Source organism: Symphalangus syndactylus, chromosome 22 (genome assembly GCF_028878055.3).
Source record: "Symphalangus syndactylus isolate Jambi chromosome 22, NHGRI_mSymSyn1-v2.1_pri, whole genome shotgun sequence".
Taxonomy (NCBI): domain Eukaryota; kingdom Metazoa; phylum Chordata; class Mammalia; order Primates; family Hylobatidae; genus Symphalangus; species Symphalangus syndactylus.
In genome coordinates, this window is record NC_072444.2 from 52,786,946 (window position 1) to 52,810,547 (window position 23,602).

Below are 23,602 nucleotides of genomic sequence, written 5' to 3' on the forward strand. Positions count from 1 at the left end.
ATTTGGTGTTGACAGTGTTCTGGATTTGGATCACTCTAATAGGAGTATAACGGTGTCTCATTGTTGTTTTAATTTGCATTTCTCTGATGATATACGATGTGGAACATCTTTTCATATGCTTATTTGCCATCTGTGTATCTTCTCTGGTGAGATGTCTGTTAAGGTTTTTGGTCCATTTTTTAATCCAGTTGTTTGTGTTCTTACTGTTGAGTTTTAAGTTTTTTATATATTTTGGATAACAGTCCTTTATCAGATACTTTTTCCCAAATATTTTCTCGCAGTCTGTGGCTTCTCTTTTTATTCTATTGCCAGTGTCTTGCAGAGCATAACTTTTTAATTTTAATAAGGTCTAGCTTATCAATTATTTCCTTTGTGGAGCATGCCTTTGGTGTTGCATCTAAAAATTCATAATCAGGGCCGGGCGCAGTGGCTCACGCCTGTAATCCCAGCACTTTGGGAGGCTGAGGCAGGAGGATCACCTGAGGTCAGGAGTTCCAGAGGAGTCTGGCTAACATGGTGAGACCCCGTCTCTACTAAAAATACAAAAATTAGCCGGGCATGGTGGCGCATGCCTGTAATCCCAGCTTCTAGGAAGGCTGAGTCAGGAGAATTGCTTGAACCTAGAGACAGAGGTTGCAGTGAGCCGAGATTGCGCCACTGCACTCCAGCCTGGGCAACACAGCAAGACTCCATCTAAAAAAATAATAATAATAAAATAAAAAAGTCATCATCAAATCTAAGGTCATCTAGATTTTCTCCTATGTCACATTCTGAAAATGCTGTAGCTTTGCGTTTTACATTTAAGTCTGTGATCCATTTTGAGTTAATGTTTGTGAAGGGTGTAAGGTCTGTTGTCATTTTTCACATGTGGATATGCATGGTTTTCTATGCAGACACACTGCTGCTGAGGTGGAAACAGCACTAGCTCAGGAGCCAGCAGACTGGATGCTTGCCCCAGCATAACCACTAACCTGTTGTGTGACCTTGAGCAAGAAGGAGGCCCTCTGGCCTGCTCCGCATGTGCAGAATGAAAGCCCTGGGTCAAAAGGCTGCCGTAGATCCTTCTGTCCTCCAATCTGCAGGGTTCCCCTGCTATTGTTCTCCTTCTAGTATGACTGTAGGACACATTTGCCCCTCACTCATGCTCCCACCTCAACAGCAGCTCTCCTGAGAAGCCTTTCCTGGGTATCCCAGCCCATGGGCTGTACCTTCCTCAGAGCCCCTCCAAACTGATGCCCCCTCCCCGCCCCACATTTAGCTTCTGTTGCATGGTGATACCCATGGGTGTGTCCTCTCTCCAACTAACCAGGAGCTTTCTTGAGAGCTGAGAATGTTTTGTATTTCTTCTATATGTTTCACAAGAATAAAAACAAAGTTAATAATATAATAATAGCAACGATAATAATAATGATATGTTGATGATTGCTACCCTTTCCTGAACATTTCAAATACACATGCTCATCTAATTCTGATACCAACCTGAGAAGTATTATCATCTTCATTTTGCTAATGTGGAAGCTGAAGCATAAAGAGATTGTGGGACTTGCCCAAGGTATCCCAGGAGGAAAAGTTTGGAATCTGGGTGCCTTGGCTCAGAAACTATGTGTGTGAGCACTAACTGCTACCAAAGCTTGAGTAGGTGCTGAGCCCCTATCCCTGCTGCACACATCATGTCTATGCGTGTGGCTGTTCAAACATCTTCAGTCTGTGGCACGTGTTTATATTCATTCTAGCCCATCTCTGTATTCCCAATGCCTGGTGTAATACTCCACATATGAATGTCTGGATGAATGGAGATGTTCTAAAAGAAAGGTCACCACCTACCACCACCACCACTGCCACTCCCCCAACCCCATGGCCTTGCCAGACATTCCACTCGTCCAATATCATTTATCCATCCGTAGCCCCACCCCATCCCCCACCCCCAAGCACATTACATACCCTTAAAGCTAGTAGAACAAGCTAAGGAAGATCCCACTCACTTCAAATGGTGTTTACCTAGCACTCTATCTGAGCAAAGCCCTGCATAAATAATTCACCTGCCACATTCTCTTTTAGTACATTTTAGGACTTCCTAATAAACTCTGGACAGCTAACTAATTTACAGATCTGATGGCACAACATGCCCATTTACACAGTAGCTTCTAGACAGAACTTGCCAAGAAATGCTTCCATTACTCCCTGCTAGGTCCTTCCACTTTCAGTGGAACCAGAGGCTCAGACAGGACTCTAACTCTTCCCCTTCTGTCTGTCTCCAAAGCCACTGCCCATCCTGGTTTAGTCCAACCTTTCAAGAGCCTTCCAGTGCAGTGTGGATATATATCACTTGGGGACCTTGTTAAAAGGCAGATTCTGATTGAGTTGGTCCAGGGTGGGGAGAAAGAGTCTGAATTTCTAACAAGCTCCCAGGTAATGCAGATGTTCCTGGTCCCTGGACCACATTTTGAAAAGCAATTCCCTATCTCCTGCTTCAGCAGAACCCCGCACTCCCAAGCCCATCCTCCATCCTCCCAGTAATCTAATGCACAAGATTGATCACATCGCTTCCCCTCTTGCACCTCCTGGAATCCTGTCCACACTTCTCGGACTGATTTTAGCCATTTGTCTGGGACTTCAGCCTTTTTCTGCTTTGCCTCCTTCACCAGCCCCCCACCCATAATACTATTTACTATCCCTCAACATACCCAGTGTGTTTCTTCCTCCTCTGTAAAACTGCAGGGTTATCTCTGTTGCTCCAGAAAGCCTTCCCTGACCTCCCTTTTCTTCCAAGTGTGATAAGAAGCCCTCCCCCCTGCCTCCACAACACTTCTATATACCTCTCCCATAGCACAGGTGTATTGACCCAGGTTGATCTCCCCACTAGACTGAGACTTTTGTGAGGACAGGGACCATGTCTTCATATCCTCTGTGACTCAACAAATATTTATGACATAAACAGATGAGAACCTCATTAAAGTATTCTTTCACACAATGAGGGAAGACAGTTAATAAAATTTCTAAAGGAGCAATAGCTACTTTGTTCTTAAGAGTACAAATCTTTGTTACATATAGAATCTAACTTTTTAAGCCTAATTAGATATTTGCCTATATTAATGTATTTTACTATGTCATTTGCTTTGCAAAGTGCAGATAAAAATTCCAAATGTTGGCTGGCATTAAACAACTTCTAAGGGTGAAATTAGCAAATTAAATGAATTTAGTCTACAACTGGCACAGGAGATAATGCTCCTTGATTTGGCTGCAGCACGCCTTTTGCTCAGTTGTTGGAGCCATTGTTTCATAAATGGTCTCAGGAGGATTACAATGGAAATGGCTAGTAATATTTAACAAGGTAGGTAGGTAGATGATAGATAGCTAGATAGATTATAGATAGATAGATGATAGATAGATAGATACCTTTTGCACATTGGGGATAAATATATCAACCACAAATAATAATAACTATAGCTTACCGGGCACTTGCTGTATACCAGGCCCTGGGCTAATTCTTTGCATCTACGATCTTGTGGTCTCCTCTAAACAATCCTGGGAGATGATTTGCATTATCCCCATTGTACCAGTGGAAATATTGAGTCTCAGAGGTTGAGCAACTCATCAATGAGTAAACACTTAGTGACAGAGGCTAGGCTGAGATCAGGTTTCACTGCTTGTAACCACCAAGCAAAACTGCCTTTTGTCAAAGGTTTACAGTGGTCCTATGTAATTAAGAGACAAGGGCATCTAGGGGCCACATGGCATCAAATACAAATAAAGAGCCTCCATTCCCTGTGATCTGCAGCCACCTCAAAAAGACACTTCAAAGACAGACGCAATACCCAGGATGTCCAGCCCAATGGGAGAAATTCAAAGCCAATTTAAATCCTTGATGGAACCCCATTTGAAGTGGGGAGTCTAAGACAAATGCATATAAATGAAAATCTAATCATTAAGCATAGAACTAGTAATTTCCTGGAACTAAGTCAAGCAAGTGTCACAATAGGAGCACCCGAGAGCGAGGATCAATGTGATTAGAATAACTGGAAAGGAAAGTTAAACAACATCTAGGGAAAGCCCAATATGGTCCAAGTAATGCCCCAAGCTCTTCATCTGTGTGATGTCATTCATTCCTCAAAGTGTCCCTGTGATGCACTCACAGTCATGGCCATTTTACAGATGCAAAAACCGAGGCTGGGAGAGATTCAGGAATTGCCTCATAAGTGGCAGGACAGTCTTTTAAACCTGGGTCTATCCTGTGTTTTCCGTGGAAGTTTGTGGACTATGCTCACCTCCCCCATTCCTCAATCCCTACAAGACAGCCATTCCTAACGGATTTTTTAAAGTTCTCTAAGAAGTCACTTGCCAGCAAACTGATAGAGCCCAGCCTGAGGCTGTGGTAAACACCAGCCCTTGGTGGGGGGTGAAAGACTGAAATTTCAGGAAATCGTGGAAATACTAGTAATTCGAGAGCATTGAGACTCATTGAAAGAGCAGGAAACAAAACAAAACAAAAAAACTCCAAAAGTTCATTCTATTATTGGAAACTTGAAGAGATGAAAATACGACCTTTTCTGCTTCCTTGCTTCCAAAATAGTGACAAATGTGTTTTATATTTTTACAAGCTATATTAACAGAAGCGACTTCAGATGTGCGTGGCCTCCCGGGAGCTCAATGTTTCCATCTATCTTTTTTTGGTTGTTCTTTGGCATGGAGAAAAGGGACGCTTTTCTAGCAGGCCAGTCTGTATATGGTTTTGATATGGCCCAAACTTTGGCCAAACAAAGCCGTAACCCAGCCAGTCTCTCAAACCATATCTCTCACCCAACTCAGAGGTGCCCCTTCCAACCTAACTGCTGAGGCCTGACAGATACCGAAGAGGATCTTCAGAGACCCCAGAGGTCGGGTGCCATCCTTGGAAACGAGGAGAACAGAGTTCTGGAAAGAATCTTCCACTCTTACTTTTTTCCTCTGAGCCTTGATTTCCATATCTGTGAAATGAGGAGACTCTGCCTACTTCCTGGAGATTTGTGAGGAACAAAGAACTTTTGCACAGTACCTGGTGTAGTGGGCACTTAATAAAAGAAGCTGGACAGATGATTGCCTTTCTCCACAATCACCTCAAGGGAAATACTAAAGCAGAAAGGTCATTCTATGGGGGCAGCTTCAGGGCACATGAAGAAGGAGGCACTCTTCCCTTCTACTGCGTTGAAGGCAGCAACCACTGCCAAATGACTGCATGTCCATGGGGGTGCAGGCAGCTCTGTCGCAGTGGGTGGCAGCTACCCACATCCCACTGAGGCTTGGTGGGAAATAGTGACATGACTGGGGAGGAGCTTGATGGCAGGAACTTCTTTAAAAGCAGAAGCCTGGTCCACTTCAAGGAGCAAGTGGCCAGTGCCCAGGCAGCCCATGTCTGCATCCTCGGCTACTCTACAGCACAACTCATATAGCTATGGAGTGCGCCCTATGCACAGGCCCTGAACCAAGGAGGCAAATGAGGGCCAAAGCCTAGCCCATCCTCCATGCAGCTAGCCAGACTCCCTGGCTGGAGGAAGGAGGTGCCTCTTGAATTTTTATAAACTGCATAGGAACTAGTGGTGGCCAGATGCTTCTTTGGAGTTTTTAAGACTGACTTTGAATCACAAAAAGAGTCTTTGCCTTCTTCCACCAACCTTATCAAGTCTCCCCTATTTGCTAGCCGACTAAGCCACAGTCCCTGCCTCAAGGGGCCCAGAGTCTGATGATGGGACAGACTTGGAAGTAAATGACTGCAGGACAGGATAACCCAGCTAGGACAAGTGCTTCTGGAGAGACAGAGGAGCAACTGCCCAGATCACAGGACCCATTAGGGGCAGGGCGCAGAGGAGAAAACTTCATCAGAAGGATAAGGAAGTGCAGGCAAATGAAAAGAGGGAATGAGAGGGAGCAAGAGAAAGGAAATGCAGGGAAAGAAGAAGAGAATAAAGAAATATTGCAAAAGATGAGACGAAAGTGAAAGAATGAAGAGGAGCCCAGCCAGTATGAAGAAGCTTGTGCGTGTGTGTGTGTGTGTGTGTGCACTTACATCAGAGACATATAGGGGTGGGGTACACTCTGCGCAAGGCATTGAGATGGTCACTTTATAGACCTTATCTCACTGAGTCCTTATAGCAATCTTGTGATCATTACTATTCCCATTTTACAGATAAGGAACTTAGATAGATGGAAGCCAAAAGACCCAGCTGATATATGATGGAACCCACGCTGCCCCCAGTGCACCACAGGAGAGGCAGAGCTGTCCTTTGCTGCTGGTGACTCAGTCCCTCCAATGCCCCTCTTCGTCTTCCCCCTGTGTCAGGCTATTGGATCACTGCAGCACCCGCTGGGGTCCTGAAGCCATGGCCTCACCACCACAGTGAGGATTTCAAATGCCAGCTCTGGCTGAGGCTAAGGTTGCTGGCATGAAATCAAGTCTGCCATTAGCACAATGTCCAGGGAACATTTGGGCAGCTATCTGTCCCTCTCAGCCCAGGTACATGGGGGTTATGTTAGTTAAATAAATCTAATCATGGAAATGAACTAACCCAGGTGATGGGCACAGCACTCAGCTCCAAGTTACTGGTGATTGTCAGAAAATCCAATTAAGATAGAGCTGAGCCTACTGTGCTTCATACAGTTAATTGAGGGCAAGGGTAGGGGCTAAGGGGAAGCTAAGAAAGGAAATCATGTCTTAATATCCATTAAGTCAACCTCCTTCTTAAGCAGGGCCAGAGAGAGTCCAGGAAGAACCTAGAAAAGAATTTAATGGAAACTACATACCAGCCTGCTTTAACATTTTCTTGAGATTCTGGCTGCGGGACATGTGGCAGGCACAGGAGACAAGGACATGCAAGTCTATGTGTCATTTAGGGAGCCATGGACTAGGACTGTGGAGGCCCAAGGTCAAGTCTGTTCTGGGCTCCATCACCAATTAGCCACTTGATATCTGACGCTGTCCTATCTGAGCCTTAATAAAATGGAGTGCTAGAACTGGACCAAAACCACCTGGTGGCTTTGAAGACCTTCAGCAGGAGAGGGGGAGAAAATGAAAATACAGGAATTTGAGAAAAATCTACCAACCTTATCACAGTGAGCTTGTGTTTTGGCATTATGATACAGCACATAGAAAATAGGGGTTGGCTCAGGGCGGGGAGAAAATTTGTTTCTTTCCTTCATCCATTTGAAATTTATTGAGCATCTACATGTTCCAGGTTACAGAAACAAATACTGCATGGTCCTCGACCCAGAGAAAATCTTATAGGCCATGGGAGGCTGAGAGGTGTCTGTTTTTCTTCCCAGTATATCCCCAACATTTAACAACAGGTTAATACTTAAATACAGTAGATTCTCAATAAATATGTGTTGATTAAATAAACCAATTTAATTCAAGACAAGTAAATGGACACTTTCAACAAAGCATTTTAAAGCTATAAGGGAAAGAAAAGTGTCCTGGGAACTCAAATATGGGGCCCTCACCCCTACTAGGGAAGCAGAAGGAGGGAGCATCCCGTCCAAAGCTTCCCAAGGGGCGCCGGACTGCGTGCTGCGGGTGTGGGAGTAGAAGTCTTCAGATAAAAGATGGGGAAAACAGACCAAAGCAGGTCTCGCTGGCCAGTGACACTCCGGGAGCATGGCCCATGGAAGGATCCAAGGCTGAGGGATCTGAGTAGCCCTAGAGAGATACTCTGCCAAAATCCAGTCACAAGAAGGAGGTAGGAGGCGAGGAACGAGTAAATGAGATTTGGTTTAGGCCGGAAGAACGGGCTGCGCCAACAACGAGAAAATAAAGTGGTGAGCTGGGAAGGGTGCAGCGCGGGCTAGAAGGGCGAGGAACTTGAGAACCACGGGCGCTGGAGACCAGCGGGGATACGAGCCCGGAACTGGCGGAGGGGTGGGCGGGCGCATGCGCGCGCGCAGCTGAAACTCCGGGCTGATGAAACTGACAAAGGCGAGAGCGCGCAGCAGCCCACGGCAGCCGAATTCGCGCCGCCAGTAGGTGCTGCCCTGCCAGGGGGCGGGATCGTGGAGCGCCTCGCAGAACCGCATACAAGCAAAAACAAAGCCATCTCTCCGAAGCAGAAATAGAACAGACGTGGCCGGGGAAAGCCAAATATTTGTGAGATGATGTAAACAAAGGGGAAAAGTCAATCCAGGGAAGTTTGAGTTTCTGGTTGGAGGCTTCAGCGGCTCTGATCGGTGGATACTTTAAGAGAACACCCTTTGCCCCCGCTCTCCCTCTCTCCCCGAAGAAAAATAAATCCTTGGCAAAATGAGACTTGACGGCATGAAAAGAAGGTCTCCAGACTGTCCTAGCTGGCGCGGGCGGGGCCGGGCCCCAGGTGCCGCTTGGTGACACTGCAGCTGCGGCTCAGCACTGTCACCCAGAAAGGCCCGCCAACGCCTGTATGCAGGGAACGTGGCTCTTAGCAGAGCCTGGACAAGCGCAGGGCCAAGGAAGTCTTTGTTATTGTTTCTTTCTCTAGCCCTTCCTGCCAATACATCAGGGATATAACTCCTTGGTGTTTCTGCCTTACAATTGCTCCTTATACCCCACCCTGATCCTCAGCACTGCAGCTCCCACTGCCACCGCCCGCTGTGAGTCACCTCCCCCCTCCCTTTTTTAAACCAAACAGCAAGGCCATATTGCAGTTATCCATAAAAGGAAAGGCAAGAAGCCACCAATACCTGTTTGAGAAGATCGCATTTTAATTAGCACACTCCAGCTGCCATAAACCCGGGCTCCTGCCCCACCTCTCCACCCCCCCGCCCCCTCCTCCCCCACTCCCCCGCCGTGCCCTCTCTCAACCTCCCTGCTCACCCCATCTATGTAAAAAAGCCATAAAGCCTCTCTCCAATCGCTTTCTCGGAGGGAGTTTTTGCAATCCCCCACAACACAGGTTGATTGGAAAGGTCTCTCTCCTGGATAACAACAATTCAATGTGCCTTGACATTTTAATAGCCTGCCGTCCTGGTGAACACAATCGAGCAAGGCAGTGAAGCAAAAATCATTAGGTAAGCTAGATAATCTAAGCGGAATCTGCCGCCTGCAGGCTCACATCTGGGGGCAGGTTGCATAGCTGGGCCGTCCACAAAGCTGGGCTCCTCCTGTCCTGCAGCGCTTTTGTATATGAGTACCAATATATACAGTTGTTTAGCTAGAGACACACACTTACAGGTTTTGGTAGATAAATACAGTCAGACAAGTGTACAGACCACTGACGCCCCAACATGAAATAGCGTAAGAGTACACAAATTTACCATGAATCAAAATATCCACCATCCCACCAAAGCACCACCAAGATAACGTACTGCTTTAAGCGCGGGTTTGCTATATCAAAGAGAACGAGGCAAATACTTGTTGGGATTCCTAATACCAACCATGTAAAGGCTTTCCATGCATATAAGTTGGAAGCAGCTTGCCCAAAGTCATCTTCTAATAAGTGGTGGAGCCAGGATTTGAATCCAAGCAGCCTGGCTCTACAGTCCAGTCTATTACACATTAAGTTATGCTGTTTCATAAAAAGTAAATCACACAAGTAGATATAAAATGTGTTGCATGTCTTCATAAGGTCAGTGCATTCTGTTATGAATTTATATATTTATGTACATGCATAACACACACATGTTCGTGTGAACAGTCAAAAGGTGCAAGAAGTATGTCTGACTTCTTTTTAACATAAACACCTGCCTGCACTTGTATATTCAGCCGTATTCATGTATTGAGCATCTTGTGAGTCCCCAGGCCATGTGCTAGGGTACTGAGTATACAATAATTAATTAGGCACAATGGCCACCCTCAAGAACTCATCACTTATGGAGGAGTCAAACAAGTAAATAGATACTTAACCTTGAGGGTGATAGGTTAGAGGCTGACACAGAGCTGTACAGACTAGGAGGGCCCCTTTCCCCACCCATCCCCACCCTCCTGACATATCTTGCACCAGAATCTCCCAGGGAAGCCACACACTTATTCCCATGAGGTTGTCATCACTCAGAACATATTGAGGGTTCCATTTGGGAATTGCCTTCTAAACCATTTTATAAGCTGCCCAAGAAAATGATTCTTGTTATTTAATAATTACATATAATATGCACACTCACATCCCTTTCTTAGAAAGGAGGCAGGAGTGACATCACAAAACCCAGGGACCAACAGATGACAGAAAATTCTCCTGTTGGAGTCCAACCCTCCCCAGCTGGTCCACGCCCCTCCCTCTCCTTCTGCACATAAGTGCCCCAGCATAGATCCCATTCCCTGGATGCTGACTTGGCAAGCTATTCACTTTATGAATATGACCCTCAGAGGGGAGAGCCCCTCTCAGCAGCCCCCGAACTATGTTATCACCATTATTAAGGAGCTGAAAGAGGAGCTGGGAGGACGAGACACCGCTGGAATTGCAGCCTGATTGTGATTGATGTGTTCCTATTAGCGCCTCAGTGTTATCTCTCTGGATAGCAAGAACAGCCAGTGGCTTGTAACACAACAGATTACCTGAGTTCTCAGCCTTAGAAGGATGTTTAAATAAAATATAGTCCCTCTTAGCAAGAGGCTCATTTTCTCCATGAGGCTCCCAGACTATTTCATGTCAGCTCTGATTCGCTGCAACTCTCCTCAGTAAACATGTCTTATCATTAATAATTCTTTACAAGCACAATCTCCTAGAGTCCTCTCTCTCTCTCTTTTTCTCTAGGTGGCTGGACTCAGACACATCACACTCCAGTTTGGGTTCCAAGGTGCTTCTCTCTGGATTTTCACCTGCCTTGCCAAAAATGATTGATTACGCTGGGCCAACTGGGTGTCCGGCAATACCCAACAAATGACTTTGGCCCCTAACAGCAGGCCTTGGCCAGATAGAAATCAATATTTCACCATTAAAATCTATCAAAGAAGAGTTAAGGCACCATCTGTCCCTGCCGCCTCTCTATGGTGTGTGAACATTAAATCCGACACTTGTACTACATGGGTAATCAATATATAGTGGTTCACAGATCATTTGTGGTCCCCTTTTAGCAGTGATGGATGTCTGGAATCGTTGTGATTCATTTTGTCAGACCATTAAACAAGATTCTGTCCAGTTCCTTCCTGATTTCATTTAGAGGATCATTCTTCACAGTTCATAAGAGGGAAACGGTTTTACCAATCTGCTTCTATTTCAATAAGTCACTTTATAGAGATTTTGTGTCCTCCAGACTGTAAAAATTCTGGAGAGATAGTACAAACAGACCTCTAAAACTATTCACTACATGACATATGCATAAAGTGTGAAGAGAGGAATGTAAATATGTTCACCTCTTTATCTGCAAATGTTGGTTTTAACCCCCTCCCAGCTGGAGAGCTGGCCAGGGTACTCCAGGCATTGGCCTGCTATAGCAAGAGGTGGCTAAAGTTTGGTGACTGGAGGCTAATTTACAGGGATGACGAAAATCCCCTGACTCCTATGAGCATGGTGGAAAGCAAATGGGAATGGCTCTTCCAGGGGCCACGTTTTAGAGATTTTCATTTCTATGGTCAAGATGTCCTTGCCCCTCATGCAAATGGTTGGCAAATGCCTCTGCACTCCCAGACAGCATGCTGACCCAAGAGAAGCAAGACTGACCTTGCCCTTGAGGGCAGGAGTGTGGATGACCAGGAAGGTCTTGCATGCCAATATGGCTACCATCTGTGAAGCACCAACCTGTGTCAGGCCCCATACTTGCACGATTCTTGCCCTCAACAATCCTGAGAGATAGGTACTATTATCTCCACTTTCCAGTAAGGAAACTGAGACTCAAAAAAGTTAAATAACCTGCCTAAGATTATTCTAGTCATGGAATGTAAGAGTCAGGACCCAAACTTGGGCCTGTCTGATGCCAGCCTCCACATGAACTGTAGTCAGATCTCAGCTGGTGGCCATTAATCTGCAGATGATTTTGTTTCAACCCAAGTGAATTTCCTTTAATGCTGCTGGATGTCTTACTTGCATCAACCAACTATGGTGTTACTAGGAAATAAAATTTTATTCTATCCTTATTTTAAGTAAACCTACAGTAAGATCACTAAATTATGCACTCCAAAATGAAACACTGGATTTTAAACTATTTTCTGTTTTTGGAATATTGGACAATTACATCACTGTTGCTGATATTAATGTAGGTAAGTAGATGTTGATTTAACTATTAACATAAGTACATGAACATATACATACAGACTTACATGCATAATTTATATATAATTATTGTATGTCACATAAGTATATATAACTTAAAAGACCTTAGAGATAATTTAGCTTTTCCTTTTTCTCTATGCTTTTAAAATAAAGCAATGGAGGCTCAGCAGGACTAAAAAGCTGGTCCGGGGACAAGAATCTTGTTTTCTGATTCCCAAGTCGAAATGTTTTACCAAAAAATTATAAATAATAGAACATTATACAATTATGATTTTTTTGGTGACATATTTGTTAAGGGGATGAGTGGAGAGTTGTATTCATTTTGCAGCTTACAGAACAGGAAAACGACCAATGCATTCTTACTTCCATTTCAGTTCACTGACTACTATGCCATCCTGCCTGGAGATGGGCGTTCCTTTAGATAACAATAGAAAATAAGGTAGGTCGCACCACTTCAAGCCCAAAAGCCATAAGACCAGAGCCAAGTTGGACAGCAGCATGCAGGAAAATACCAGCCTAGGGCACTCAGGAGGCACATGGCATGGAAGAGAGAGCTTGGACTAGGCTTTAGAAAGATTAGGCAAAAAAATCCATCCGTGCTCCTGTGTCACCTCAGACAAGCCACTTAGCCTCTCTGACTGTCTTTTTCCTTATCTGTAACACTGAAGCTAATTGCACCTACGTCAAAAGATAATTGCAAGGATTAAATAAGACAATACAAATTTCAGCACAGGTCCAAGCACAATCCAGGTTAGTGCCCTTTCTTTTTCCCTTCCTTCCTCCCTGACCTTATTTCATAAATGTGTATTATACCATATTTCAGTCTCCAGTAACAACCTGTAATGGGATCTGCCACATAAGAATTTATCTAAGTCTTCCTTGATTCTAGAAATATTAAACCTAAGAATTAGACAGAGAATTGCAAGGTCTTTGGTTCAACCGTTGACCCGGTGCAGAAATCACTTTCAGCACCTGCCTGATGGGTCATTTTCAATGACCAGGAGCTCAAGATGTCTAAAGAAGTCTGCCTCATTGCTGGACAGTTTCTTAAATGATAAATTTCCTGCTAAACCTGCCTCCATGTAAATTCTATCCATTAGTCCCAGTAATAACTCCACCACCTCATGTTCCACATAATTTAATAGAATGAAGAGAAACGTTCCCTTTAATTTGTGTTCAAACTATCTTCTTGAAGCATTTTGTTGATTTCACTAGAATATAAGAGGTTTGTGACTGTGCCCAAGTTGGCATTATGCATGTCTTTCTATGTTAGCTTTGAGCACATCCCAGCTTATATTGAGTGTGGTGGAAGAGTTTTGTTTCTGTTTTTGTTTTTTCTCTCTCTTTCATGGACCTCGCCCTGGTCCTTGCACTCTTTGGGCTTTCGCTGTCTCTGCAGTTCTATTTTTGAGTGTGAAACCTATAACAGCTCAGGGCATTTCCAATTAAATTTTATATTCAGTTTTCATTCATCTATTTCTTTCTTTTCATTCTTTGCTCTTCCTAACCGTTTTTTCTCCATCCACCTGTTTTTCCATCACAAATATCCCAATCAAGGCACAAATGCCAATCTATACCTTGTGTTTGAATAATGCTCCTTAATAATAGGATGAAATGAAGTCTAGCTCTAAGAGCAAGGCCAGCCTCAGCACCTGTTGAGGCAGCTGTTGTGCACCTTCAGCAATGATCTTCAGACATCAGCATAAAGCCCCTGTGAGCAGGCTAATATCCATTCCAGGATCTCAGGGCATACCATGGTCTCAACTATTCCCACTATTCACGCACTCCAAAATTACTAGTGCCTGCTCCGCCTAGTTGCCTAGTTCTGCGATTACTCTGTGGCACTGAGGTTAATCTTGCGGGCCCTACTCAGGTCTGACTCTTCCAAATCCCACTTATTGCTGAGGTATCATGTTCCAAATGTTAATATCTCAAAATGCCCATTTTTGCTGCTAGGTTTCTTGTCTGTGTGTAGACCTCTGAATCCAGTGTCTTTGGTCATACTTGGACATATACAAATTTCTTCTTGTAAATGTGGCCTAATTAGGGAGAAAAAATTCTGCACTAGTTCTTTTAAAAAGTCAGTTCTATACACATCCATTCAGGTAAAATTGCAGAAGCTCACCCTTGGCCAGGGGCTGCTTGAGCCATACTCAATTAGAGATCAGCCAAGACACAAGCACACCTGCCTGGCACATGCCTGTGCCCATCTGATGTGTACTAGCAGCTGAGCATGCAGCAATCACATACACACACACATACAGTCTGAGGTCTGAAAACCACTAACCTAATCCCTCTCCCTCTCTCTGGTCAGGCATAAGCAGAACTACTTCTGATGGAATAGGTTATACATTCCTGAAGATTTCCCGGTATTCCAGATATTCTCTTACTCTTTGTCCCAAGATCAAACAATATACACCTCTCAAAAGTTTCTTTTCAAGAGCCAACTTTGGCCCATCTTGCTGTAATTAAAGCCCATCCTAGGGGCTTACAATTTTTGCTTATTTATTTATTAATTTATTTGAGACAGAGTTTTGCTCTTATTTCCCAGGCTGGAGTGCAATGGCGCGATCTCAGCTCATTACAACCTCTGCCTCCTGGGTTCAAGCGATCCTCCTGTCTCAGCCTCCTGAGTAGCTGGGATTACAGGTGCATGTCACCATGCCTGGTTAATTTTTGTATTTTTAGTAGAGACAGGGTTTCATCATATTGGTCAGGCTGGTCTCAAACTCCTGACCTCAGGTGATCCACCCACCTCAGCCTCCCAATGTGCCAGGATTACAGGTGTGAGCCACCAGGCCTGGCCTAATTTTTGCTTCTTTATGAACTCTTCTTCTTAATAATAATACTCTCAGTTATATACCTACCATTTGTGAGGCATCATATTGGTTACCTTGTGAGATTATTTTATTTAGTTCTCATAGCAGCCCTCTGCAAGACAGATTTTATTTTCTCCATTTTAAAATGAGAAACTAGAACCATAAGAGGTTTAGTAATTCATATGATATCATACAGCTAATAAATGACAGAAGGAGGGGCAAACTCTGGCCAAACTCCATCGCCAGAGCTACTCATACCTGGCTATATTTTTATCAGGAAAAAAATAGAGTTAAATATATTCACCTTACAACTGTAATGAGATCTACATACAGAGTTCTGGAAGCAGAATCCAGGCCTCATTAAAAACCTTCACAGCTATTAATTACCTCCACCTGACTTAGCCCCCAAATCATGTCCTGTTATCTAAACATCGACAATAGTTTTTCTAACTGCACTTTAAACTCCTGACTAAAGGAGCCAGTTAGCCTACAAGTAAGTCATTGTGCAAAAGGGACACAGACTTAAATCTCCTCTTTCAACTCAGAGCCACAGAACAACAGAGTATCAAGAAAGGGATCAGAGCATTTCACCTCTTCTGGTCCACATGCTCTTTGGCCGGCAAGGATTTGGGAACCGTGCTGAAATCAACCACCCAATGGTGAAGAACCAGCCCTGAAAGCCTGCATGTGGGCAGGAGACTGCTGCACAGCAGGGCCTCGTTCATGGGTGACCTCCTCAAACCATCAGAAGCTGTGGCCAAGAGGACGAGCCTGACTTATGGTGCCCTCACACTCCAGGGAAAGGGGTGCAGGGTGCCAGGAGGAATGTTAGAACTAGGAGACTCAACTAGTGGTTATCAGTTGGGGTGGGGCATAGGATCTCCCCGGAGGGCATTCAGACATGTGACAGTGAGTTGTTGCAATGACTGAGGGTGCTGTGGGTAGTTAGTGGGCAGGGAAGGTTTTAAATGTATTCTAATGTGTGGGAAAGTCCCATGCAATGATGAATTGCCCATTCAAAATGCCACTGGAACCCCCATGACTGAGTCTCTTTTCTAAATTTATAGATGAGGAAAGATTTCAGTGAATCTCCTGAAAGAGGTCTAGAGAAAATTTTTTCTACCCAGTGTTGTCAGTGCAAATTCAGCTCCTCCAGGAAAACATTTTATGAAGGTTGTTACTTCCTCTTAAACTCATCAAGAGGGCTGCAGCTTCTACAAACAGAAAGGGAAGTGGTATTCATTAAAGTTATCAAATCCTGCATTAAATATAATAAAGATGATCTCATTTCCTCTGGGAAAATGAAAAATCTATGAATCAGATGGCAATGGAAGAAAGGAAACTGAGGCTTAGAGGGGTTGAGTAAGCTAAGGTCACACAGCTCATCTGTGACAGGCAGGATGCCAACTCAGCTGTCCCAGGCAGAAAAACACACAGTCTTTCCATGGAGCCCTGTGAGGTCAGCCAACACCCACTGGGTGCCTCAAACCACGCCTCAGGTCTTCTGAAGGCTCTGCCAACCTGAAGCAAAATCAAGAGAAGCAAAGTTCATCTGAGAGCCTTTTCTCCTCATGTGGTTCCCTCAGCTTCATCCCTTCACCACCTGACTTGGCCAGTAGAACCTAGTTCTCCATTGCTGCTGCCAGGAGCTTTGCTTTTGATGCAAAAAAACTTGAATATATAAGAAAAGAAGTTCCTGTGGTGGAATGGGAATGGGGAAGGGCATTACTGCTAAGGAGAAAAACTTTCTACAACTATCACCATTTTACAACTTTCCCTTCCATAAGCTAGATTTTGGGACCTGTTGAGGAAATTTCCAGGTGTGTGCTTTGTGCTTCTGACCAACTCTGAAGCCTTCCACTTTATTTCTAAGTGGCTTTGAACCATCAGGACAGCAGGGAGGGGAATTATAGTGAGGAGAGATCTGGGGTAGGGAGGGGAAATGGCGCTTCAGTGTGGGCTCTGAGACCTGCAGAAAAACAGGAAAATGAAAAAGAACAGTGCCGATAAGATAACGGCTCATCTTGGCAATTTTTAAAATTCTGATGTATTTACCAGAAAGTGATTGGACTGAAATTTCCATTCCATCATTTCCCAGCTTGTGGCCTTGAACAAGTGCCTTAACATTGCTGAAATTCAATATCTTCATTTGAACAAACAGAGTGGTGATTTCCACCCCACAGTGGTGGTGTTCAGAATGAACATGAAAATAAAGCAGCGAGCACATAGTCGGCTCTCAGTAAGTAGAAGCAGCTATGACTGATTTGCTGGAAAATGGACTGCACAACATGGCTTTACACAGGAGAGTGCAAAAGAGCTCATCACCTCCAAAGCTCTGACTCTGCTTTAGGGGAAGAGGACTGTCAATCTATTCTTCCCCTAAAGAGTAGGTGGGGGCGGGGAGAAGGAGCAAGGAGGGGAGTTTTCAGGGTAACAAGACTAATCAGGATTTCACCATCAAAGCAAATATATCCAATTAACAGCTATTAAAGAAGCATTTTCTGGCACTGTGCACAATGAAGGCCATTCTACCTAGTGGAAATTAATCTTAATTATTGGTACCTGCACACATACGTGCAAAGGGAAGCAACTCACATTAATCTACATTAAACTTAATAGCAGTCCGTGTATTATCTATTCTGAGTCAAAATTGACTGCTGGCCCCTGCATAGATATCTGCAGTGCTAACTCAAGTAATTACAGTGCAGTGGGTCTCAAAGACACAATTTGTTCCCTATATAATAAATCAGCTGCTAGAAGCTTTTTATAATTAAAAACCAAAAGAAAAAAAATAGAACTGTATAGGCAAATGTCACTTTCTTCTAAGGGAAATTAGGGAAAGGAAAAGCATGTCTTCTTGTTGCCTAGTCTGAAAGCAGAAGGAAATACATGTCTCTGATGGATTCCTAAACAAAGAGAGAAATAAATACAGTGGTAGATTTTCAGAACTATGGAAAAGAATGTTTTTAGAATCTTAAATTTAAGATTTCTAAGAGGCCTGATATTCCTTTCCAAGAAGACCAATAAGGCTGTCTTGGAGAAATGCTTTATATGAACTGGAATTTTCATTAGTATGGGACAAGGTGGAAGGCCAAGTTGATTATATTAAATTCCACCTAGCAGGACCTGTTGAATAACCATGAGGTCAAGGAAAATGATGACTACGTTTGCTTCCTCCCTGCTGCCCACCACCCTTCCTATGAGGGCATCATGCATGCATTCAATGCATCAATTTTTAGAGGTTACCCTCCCTTCCATAGAGCTCTTTCACTTTTGTGACCTCTGCCTCCAGAAACCATGGGCCCTCTCTCCAGAAACCATGAGCGCTCCCTCTACCTCAACCACTCCAGCAAGTTAGGGCTTCTCAGCTTCTTAGAATCCTACATCTACTGGTGCTGTATGACCAATGAGGCTATCTAGTCCCACCTTAACCCCAGCCAACATTTCCTAAGGTGTGACTTGCCTGCCCCCACTGGAATGGAGATGATTAAGCAATTCTCAGATAACACTCCGACTTCATTTGCTAAGAGCTTGCCTGCAGGCACACCATGGTCATGTTCCACATCAGGAAGACAGCCCACCCAACCTGCTGCAGTTGGGACACAAGATCGCCCAAGCCAGATCTTCCCTGACTAGCTGCCTGCCCCTACATCTCCTAGACTGCAGCTCATCCCAATGTAGGGCCCTTCCTAATCCCCAGCTTCCATCCTGCCTTTTCTCAACTCTCACCTCTGGGAGTCCCCCGACTGAGCCTGCCTTCCCTCAACCCACCCAGCACCCCTCCCGGGTCCCGGCCATGGCAGCCATGTTCAGCCATTCAGTTGTATGTACAACTGCAAGTAGAAGGTGCCTCCCGGGATTGTGCAACTCGGTGGCCCAGATAACCCTTCGGCACTCATCACCACCAGCTTGGCTCCATCATGGTTCTACACCCTGGGCCTTCTCCAGCTTGCTGGTTCCCTTTGCTCAGTTATGACCCTGCTCTCAGTCTCCAGGACTCCTCCAGCCAAAGCCCTTCCCAAGCTCTCATCCCCTCACTGGAGTAATCTAAGTCAATCTCTGATCCCCCTGGGATTCTTTCCTCCTGACCGCTGGTCCAACCTTTCCCCATCAGGTCAAACCTCCCTTCCAGATCACAAACCCCAGATATCTTCCCTCATCCCAGCCTTAGTGTTTTCCCCATCCTTGCTCTCTTAAGCTGTGTATAGCTCTTGCTGCCTCCTCCCACCTCTTAACCCTGACTGATTTATTCTCTATTATCTGATAGTATCATTTAATGCAATTTTTAAATTAAAAATCATATACATGTTCCCTGTAGAAATTTTGGAGTATACAGGAAAATAAAGAAAGGCAGGTGTTTACTACTCAAGCCTTCTTTTCGGGACATATGGCGTACATGCAAATTTACACAATAGGTGTGGAATTGATACGGATTTTTTAAATGATTTTCATTCTATTTTTTCAATAAATAACATGTATGTGCCCTAGTCTGTCAGCATCCTGCCCCAGTGGCAACCAGTGTTATCAGCTTGTTTTGTACTTTCTAGCAATAGTTCATTCACTAACAAGTATATATGAATATAAATGCAACTTTTCACACAAACGATCGGATCCATCACACTTTTTCACACCTTACTATTTTCACTTAAATATTAGAGGTTATATCATAGACATAGATCTGCACCAGCTTCCGTTTTAAATATATCTATTTAATTAAAACAGTGTATAAATAACAACACCGTTGGAGTTATGGCATAGCAACAATCGTGAGAAAGGTATTTGGCCATTGAAGTTCATATAGAAATTTTAGGAAAAAAAAATTGCCAACTTAGGAAACACTGTTCTGTCTTGTATATGATTCTGCCTGCTCTCCTGACCACCCAACCTTATTAATAAGTGGTCCTCCAGACCTGCTTGAATACCTCTAGTAATGGGGAACTCACTTCCTCAAGAGGAGGAATAAATAGATATATTTAAAAGGGAAGCTTTTAGATGATGAGACCCTCATCCTGAACACTGTGGGAATTCTTTAGCTTTTAAAATCTGTTTCATCTATTTGGACACTGAGTAGCGAACACTTGACATTGTTTCTTAACCATGTCATAGGACATGGTTTTTAATTCAATTTTGACTTAACTTTGCCTTTTAATTTAATTTTGAGTTTCTGAAAGGCAGAGACCAAGGCTTGGGTTTCTCATGCACCCTTTCCAGTGCCTGCCATGGTGCCACCCACACTGCCCCCACAGAGCACCTCCTTATCTTTGAGGCCTCAGTGTGCTCAGCACTTCTTCCAGACAGCATTTCCTAACACCTCGCCCCCAGAATTTCTCCAGTTATTGTAATTGTCTCTTTGTGATCTGTATTCTTCATTGCTTGTGCAAAGCCTACCACTAGTTTTCAAAAACATGTATTTATTTGGTGAATAAATAAACAAATAAATGAGGAACACACCATGACCTTTTCTTTTCTTTTTTTTTTTTGAAACGGAGTCTTGCTCTGTCGCCCAGGCTGGAGTGCAGTGGTGCGATCTCCGCTCACTGCAAGCTCCACCTCCCGGGTTCACACCATTCTCCTGCCTCAGCCTCCTGAGTAGCTGGGACTACAGGCACCCACCACCACGCCCGGCTAATTTTTTTGTATTTTTTAATAGAGACGGGGTTTTGCCGTGTTAGCCAGGATGGTCTCAATCTCCTGACCTTGTGATCCACCAGCCTCAGCCTCCCAAAGTGCTGGGATTACAGACGTGAGCCACCATGCCCGGCCGACCTTTTCTTAAAAGACAGTGATGACAGAGTAGTGTCAAATTTCTCAAGGGGACCTTGTAGAATCTAAATACAAGGAAAGTTTCTCCCAGGATCCCTGGGACACTGACAGGGCTACCACTTGCTGTATTTAACAGCCCTAGGGCTCCATTTATGAAGCACCCAATCATGATAGAACATTCAGAAACACACAGTTGGAAGCTAGGCATCAAGGCCATGCAAACTCCATGAAATCAGGTGCCAGGAAGGGTTCTTAGAGAGATTTCAGAAAAGTTATTGAGGGGCAGAGGGAAGAGAATTAACATTTCTGTGCTCCCATTTGTGCCAGAAAGAGAGTTTGAAGTTAAAGATGAACTTGTCCTCTAGCAGGGAGGAGGAGAGGAGTCTTGAAATCAGCCCTAAAGAACACTCGTCTTTCCTGCCCCTCCCACCCAGAAACTGCACCCAGCTCTAAATTGGAATTATCACCCAATCCACCTACAACTATTTCCTAAGAACCTATGAGTTAAAAAAAGACCAGAACCATGTCTCAACACTCTTCTTAGCAACATACAAACACATTTACAGGAACATCAAAACAATACTGTAAATGAAACGCCTCTATAAAATGTTCATACAAGATTCTTGTGTTAGAGGAAGCACGGAGACCAAAGGACAAAACGTTTGAATGCTGGCTTCTCAGCCATGTGACCTCTGGCAGTTTACTTCACCTCACTAAACTTTATCTCTGCAATGGAAATAAAAATGCCACCCCATATGTGTCATGTGTAAGGATAAAATGAAATGTAATGAGATTACATATGCAAAGGTGAGCAGAAAATGCACGTGGACTTTAGAAGGTGCTGGGCCAGAAATGTGGCACAGAAAAAGAGAAGTCCGAAGGAGCCAGAGGGAGAGGTCATCTGGAGGTGCAAGGGAGCACACTTGACACATCCATAATTGTTCATTCATCCTGTTATTCTTGTCACTCCACAAATATTCAGGGAGCATCTACAAATAGGGAACAAGTCAGACACAAGGTCTGCCCTCATGGAGCTGACAGTTTAACAGGGATACAGATGCTTAAAGAAATGATGTGAATTCAGCTCAGTGCTCTGAGATGCAAGGGAGAGTTGGGACATGGGAGTGGCTCCTCATTCAGACAGGTGGGTGTAGAGAGACTTGTTAGAGGCCAGCGACATCTCAGCTTTCAGAAGCAAGTAGTCATCCAGGCTGGTGGGGTGGGGAAGAGGAGATGGGATTGGAGCTTTCTAGGAAGGCATGCATCTGAGGCCTGCGCTCTCCCAGAGAGTGAGGGAAAGAAGTGAGCAGAAGACAGCCTCATAAGCCATGATCATGAGTCTGACCCACATGGTAATAACCACCATAAGGTTTCAAGTGGGAGAGTGACACACATGGTCAGATTTGCATTTTAGAAGCAGATTTGGGTGGAGCAGGGCAAGATAGCCAGGGAGACAAATGAGAGAGTTGCAGGAAATAAAGAAAGGTAGAGAGCATTGGACACTACAGAAAGCAGAATATTACTCAAAGTGCTCGTGAGAGATTGGAGTTAAAGGTAGGGTGAGGAGGCAGTGAATGGTGGCCCCCAGGTGTCTGGCTGAGGCAGCTAGGTAAATGGTGGGACCATTGACTAATATGAGGTTTTGGAGAAAGACCTTGACTTTAGTTTTGGATATATCAAGATCAGGGTTCCTGAGAGATATCCAAGTGGAGTTGTCCAACAAGAACAGATGAGTACATGGACTCCAAACCAGGAAATTCTGGATTGGAGACAGAAGTTTGGCATTATGTCAGCCCCCAGATAATGAATGTTTGCTGGGCTGCTGATGATGTTCTACAGAGAGCAGGGGCAACAAGGAAGAGAGGACAGACAGCAAAGGCCCCTCTAACAGGGCAGAAGAGGAAGTCTCATTACAAGAGCCTGGAAGTTAGCTAGAGAGATGGGAGGGAACCCCACAGAGAGGGCAGTGTTACAGAAGCCAAGGAAAAAGACGATGTCAACAGGGTGGGGTAAGTTGATTTTGCTATGATGATACCAGATTTGAGAAGTACTTATTGGATAGGCCAAAGTGGAAGTCTCAGTGACCTTGGCAAGTTTCAGTGGAGTTGTAGGAGTGGAATCCAGACTGTCAAGGTGAAGCAGGAGAATGTGGGAGGTAGGAAGGAGGAGACAGCAAGTGCAAGCAAAGCTTAGGAGGCACTTACTGTGAAAACTAAGATGAAAGATAGGAAAGTACCTGGAAGGAAATACCCATAGGGTGAGTTTTGGGAATGATGCTTTTTGTTTGTTTGTTGTGTAAGATGGGAGAGATTTGATCATGTCTTAATACATCTAAGAAAAAGCCAATACAAGAAATGAAAAGTTTTAAAGATGTAGAAGAGATGGAGGAAATAATAATAATAGTAGAGGAGAATCTCTAAGGAGATGGATGGAGATTGGATCCAGGAGGTATTTCACTGGAACAAGAATGAAAGAAGATGCTGTATATGTTAGAAACTCTGTCAGGTTCAGGTAACAGTACACCCTCTGGGATTGTAACATGGAAAGTAACTTGGAAATTTGAAAGTCAAACAGTAGCTTTTTGCTACCCTTAATTAAACTGTTCAATGTTGGCAGGGCTTAGAATCAACAGCCCTGTGATTTGTTTCACCTTTGCCTCATGGTTGCAGGATGGCTGCAGCAGCTCTAAGCATCACATCCTTACATGCCCCATTCATAACCAGGAACCATGTGTCCATAAAGGGCATAATTCTCTTCATGCACTTTTCTCTTAGAAGAAAGAAAAGCATTTTTCAGAAGCACTTCACAAGACTTCTTGACACATCTCATTATGTAAAATTGGGACTTAACAGTCACACACAGACCAAGGCTGGGCCCAAT

General features: G+C 44.2%; 2 long non-coding RNA genes across 3 annotated transcripts in view; one reads left to right on the plus strand and one right to left on the minus strand.

Annotated features, from left to right (window-relative positions):
- The window catches only part of LOC129472606 (uncharacterized), a 187,514-nt gene that overhangs the window by 133,673 nt on the left and 30,239 nt on the right, over window positions 1–23,602 (minus strand). The window contains exon 1 of one of the 2 annotated variants that reach the window (XR_008653992.2): window positions 2,685–2,847. The exons of the other annotated variant lie outside the window; for it this stretch is intronic. This is a non-coding gene — a long non-coding RNA (uncharacterized lncRNA). Of the gene's footprint in view, window positions 1–2,684; window positions 2,848–23,602 lie in introns of those variants that run through there. 2 annotated transcript variants of the gene reach the window in all.
- LOC129472608 (uncharacterized) lies at window positions 7,955–11,086 on the plus strand. The gene is made up of 3 exons (XR_008653994.1): window positions 7,955–8,110; window positions 8,954–9,006; window positions 10,686–11,086. It is a non-coding gene; the product is annotated as an uncharacterized lncRNA (long non-coding RNA).